Consider the following 5,027-nt stretch of genomic DNA (forward strand, 5'->3'; position numbering starts at 1 on the left):
TTGTATGCAAAATCTACTATAAAAAGCTGTTCTTAAAATATCTATGTATTCCCTTATTTCTAGATTTTCTTTTCTTTCTTTCTTTTTTTTTTTTTTTTAAGATTTTATTTATTTATTTGACAGGCAGAGATTACAAGTAGGCAGAGAGACAGGCAGAGAGAGAGAGGAGGAAGAAGGCTCCCCGCTAAGCAGAGCCTGACATGAGGATCAGTCCTAGGACTCTGGGATCATGACCTGAGCTGAAGGTAGAGGCTTTAACCCACTGAGCCACCCAGGCGCCCCCACTTATTTCTAGATTTTCACCGAATTTCTAATTTTCACTGAATGGCTAAAGCACTGACAAGAAAACAAGAGTTTTCACTATTCGCTTTTTGTTTTTGAACACTTCACTAGTCTGTGAGTCATCCTTATGTATGGGGCATGCCAATTTCCTCCATTTTGTTCCAGTTTTAGTATATGTGCTACTGAAGCAAGCACCACTTTTTATTTATTTATTTTTTTTTAGGATTTATTATTGGGGCGCGTGGGTGGCTCAGTTAAGTGTCTGCCTTCGGCTCAGGTCATGATCCCAAGGTCCTGGGATCGAGCCCCTCATCAGGCTCCCTGTTCAGCAGGGAGCTTGCTTCTCCCTCTCTCTCCACCTGCCATTCTGCCTACTTGTGATCTCTCTCTCAATCTGTCAAATAAATAAATAAATAAAATTTTTATAAAAGATTAAAAAAAAATTATTATTTATTTGTTTGAGAGAGAGGGAGAGAGCACATGTGCATACAAGTGGAGGAAGAGACCAAGGGAGAGGGAGAAAGAGAGAAGCAGACTCCGTACTGAGCGCAGAGCTTGACTCGGGGCTCAATGTCACAACTGAGATCATGACCTGTGCTGAAACCAAGAGTCAGCAGCCACTTAACCGACTGAGCCATCCAGGTGCCCCACTACTTTTTACTTTTTTATACTTTCATATGGTTTGAATTTTTACAACTAAAGATATGTAACATTTATTTTGTTTTCTCAGGGTTTTTTCCCCCAGTTTTATTGATATAATTGACATACAACACTGTATTAGCTTAAGGTATACAACATAATGATTTGATATAGGCATAGATACATAACTTTTTATAACAGAAGAAATTAAGATACACATATATCAAACGTATAATGAAAAATGTATAATGTATATGTGCATTAAAAATTATTATACTGTTTTAAAAAATTATTATACTTTTTTAAAAAAAGATTTTATTTATTTATTTGACAGAGAGAGATCACAAGTAGGCAGAGGCAGACTCTCTTCCCCCCAGAGAGAGGGGGAAGCAGACTCCTTGCTGAGCAGAGAGCCTGCTGCAGGGCTTGATCCCAGGACCTGAGATCATGATCTGAGCCAAAGGCAGAGGCTTAACCCACTGAGCCACCCAGGTGCCCCTAAATTATTGTACTTTTTGTTTAAGATAATGAAGTAAAGCATTCTTATAGACTCTTTTTCTGCCAATACCTAAGAAAGTTAAAATTTCATCCACACCAAACAAAGGGTCACAACTCAGTATCTTAAATATCAACAAATAGCAGTCAAGCCAAGATAGAAGATTCTGGTCTGGACTAAGTCAAGGTTTCCAATCCTGCCTACATTCCATCAAAATTCATATTGTTGTGTTCACAAAATCCTAGGAATTAACACATACAAATGCACATATATTCAAGAGAAAAGAGAATTAAGTAGTTTCTTTATCTTCAACCTCTTCTCTCTGGAAAAGTAAAAATGACTATTGAGGAGAAGGTAAAGTGAGAAGTGGGGAATAGGCTTGATGTTTTAGGTGGCTGTGAAGACTCCAGGAAAGCACACTAAACTGAGGGAGGTTTCAATGGTTGAGGCTCTTTTGTATAGGAATGGGATACAACAAACCCTAGTCAAGTGAACTCTGAAATAGACTCCTCAAACTTCAGAAAACATGGAGGAATTCTAGCAAAGACAACAAACCACTTCCCCTGAGTTCTGCCCTCCGCTCTTTGAGACAAGCTTATAAGTCATAGAAAAAGTGGATATAGTATAAAATAGCTACTTTCAAGACGCAGTTCATTAGAAAAACCAAGTCCATTTCAGATAAAGTGAGAAGGAATTCAGGAGGCAGGTAGAGAAATGGAAAACATTCACCCCAAGTGCTTTAAGCTCTAGAATAACCTAAAAAGAAAATGAGCTCAGTAGACTAAGAACTCAAAAATGAGATAATTAAACAACTAAAAGAGATGAATAGGGAAATTGCACATCCTATAAAGCAAAGACCAAAGCAATCCCATTTTAGAGCTAATAAATACATCAAAACAGCAAGGAGTAGAGTAGACATAGTTGGAAATGGAATTATTGATGTGAAAAGAAGGCTTGAAATAAACACAATAAAGGCAAATGAAAACCACAAAGAGGTTAAAAAAATCACCCCCAACCAAAGCACTTTTTAATCAAATAGTTCAAAGTATCCCTGTAGAAAAGTACCAACAGAGTTCTTACTTCCTCTGGATTTGGTTTGAAGAGGAACCATTTAGTGAGAGACAAGAAAAGTTCTTTCAATTTAAGTCAATGCCAAGTTGTTATCTTAATAAACAGTAAGTGAGAACTTGCAAAGCCTGAATTTCAGTGTGACTTCAAAGAGTACTGAAAGTAAGATGCATACCTATTCCCCAAATAGACAAGGAACAGTGGAGTAGTACATGAATGCTCATAGGTTTCAGTTGTGTTTTGTTGTTATTATTATTATGGGCTTTTTTTGCATACAGGAAATGAAACTGCTTTATATAAATTAAGGTTTTTAATTAAAAAATTGTTTGCTATTAAAAACACATCATGCTTATTAATAATCCAGGTTTAGATGTCTACTGGCTTTTCAATAAAATGAACAGAAATTTCACCAACTGACCACTTATAGTGAATACTTTCAGACTGAGAAACAATCTATTTCCATTGTTGGAGCCATTAAAAAAGATCATGATACCATTACCTGGTGGCAGCGATGGATAAAAGTAGTACCAAGATTTCTTGGTTTGGGGGCAGTTGGCTGGCTCAGTCGCTATAGCATGGAACTCTTGATCTTGGGGTTGTGAGTTTGAGCCCCATGTTGGGTGTAGAGATTACTTAAAAATAAAATCTTTTTTTAAAAGATTTTTTAAAAGATTTTATTTATTTGTCAGAGAGAGCCCAAGAAGGCAGAGTAGCAGGCAGAGGCAGAGAGAGAAGTAGACTCCCCGCTGGACAAGGAGCCTGATGCAGGACTCAATTCCAGGACCCTAGGATCATGACCTGAGGCGAAGGCAGCAGCTTAATGGACTGAGCCACCCAGGCATCCTGACTTAAAAATAAAATCTTAAAAAAAGATTTTTTAGTCTATTAACTATTGGAGCTACAAAAGTGATTAATAAAAGTGAAAAAGTTGGGGCACCTGGGTGGCTCAGGGGGTTAAAGTCTCTGCCTTCAGCTCAAGTTATGATCCCAGGGTCCTGGGATCGAGCCCCACATTGGGCTCTCTGCTGGACAGGGAGCCTGCTTCCTCCTCTCTCTCTGCCTGTCTTTCCGCCTACTTGTAATCTCTGTCTGTCAAGTGAATAAATAAAATCTTTTTAAAAAAAGTGAAAAGTTATATTAGATGTGCCATCTACATTAAAAAACTTTTGAGAAAAATGCTTTCTTCTTGCTCAATGGGAAAGAATATCATCCATTTTTTTCTGTAATATTGAGACAGTTTTAAAGCTTTTGATGTTTTTTGTCATATATAGACACCCTCACATACACAATATTTAAATTCAAAGAAGGACATGAAAAAGAAAATAAGATCTCTCTTCCTCCCCATTCCTCATCAGGTCTCACCTCCTAGAGGCAATTCTGTTAGCACTTTTGTTGTTTCCTTTTCTTGATATTTATCATGATTTCTTCAATCGGTATAATTTGTTGGTTTGTTGATTTTAACACTAAAAGATAAATTAACCAATTTCCCCTTTTTTCCACTTCTCCTCTCCACCTCTTAATTTTTGTTAATTATTGCAAGTAGTAATACCATTCATATTATTTTTAACACTTTTTAAAATATTTTATTTATGAGAGAGAGAGAGAGAGAGAGTACACGCAAATGCAGGGAGAGTGGGAGAGGGAGAAGCTGGCTCCCCACTGAGCCAGGAGCCCGATGCAGAGCTCAATCCCAGGACCCTAGGATCATGACCTGAGCCGAAGGCAGATGCTTAACCCACTGAGCCACCCAGTCTCCCCCACATTTATATTATTTCTGTGGCTAAATTAAATACTAAATTAATTTGTATATAGATTGACTAAAAATTAAAACCCAAAACCCAACACTTACCATATTATAATTTTATAACTATTAACTGTAGAATCAAGTAGTATGATTAGACCTTAGTGATGAAAGTATATTCCTAGGGAGCCTTCCATGTATTAGGATCTTATGGATCTTTTATTTCTTCCCAAGCCTCCCCCCCAAGCTTTTTAAACTTTGGTCTTATACTTCTATTACTTAAATCCCCCACGGTCTTCTTTGTTAGATTCCATTTACATTTTGCTGGAGTAGATCTACTGATGTGAAATGTTGGCAGGTTCAGGAGCAAACAGTTAAGAAGAAATTCCCGAGACATCTTCAGTACAAAAAAAGGTGGTTTTATTGAAACACGGGGACAGGACCTGTGGGCAGAAGAGAGCAGCACTGGGATTATGAGGAGTGACTGATTACATACTTTTGAATTGGGAGTGCATTAGGGATAGTGTAAATTTCTAAGGAATTTGGAAACAAGGTTTCTTTCCAGGAACTTGAGGGGCTAGCTGCTGTTAGGAAAAGGTCATTTATGACTGTCCAGTAAAACTTTAGTCATGAGACCTTTCAGGTGTATATCAGGGGGCCATATGAGCAGAGGATGATTGCTAACATATAACTTGTGGGGCAGAGATAAAGGAAGTTTCCAAAGAGACTTTTTTTTACAGAATCCTGGAGGTTAGGCTAATGTCCCAGGTAAGGTTGCCTTTTGTGTCTAGCAAAATATTA

At 37.6% G+C, this 5,027-nt stretch overlaps 1 non-coding gene across 1 annotated transcript; it reads right to left on the reverse strand.

Annotated features, from left to right (window-relative positions):
• Positions 1 to 370: 370 nt before the first annotated feature.
• LOC131810669 (U6 spliceosomal RNA) lies at positions 371 to 477 on the reverse strand. Its single transcript, XR_009345651.1, has one exon. It is a non-coding gene; the product is annotated as a U6 spliceosomal RNA (small nuclear RNA).
• Between the last annotated feature and the right edge of the window lie 4,550 nt (positions 478 to 5,027).

The sequence above is a fragment of the Mustela lutreola genome, chromosome 10, assembly GCF_030435805.1.
Source record: "Mustela lutreola isolate mMusLut2 chromosome 10, mMusLut2.pri, whole genome shotgun sequence".
NCBI lineage: Eukaryota > Metazoa > Chordata > Mammalia > Carnivora > Mustelidae > Mustela > Mustela lutreola.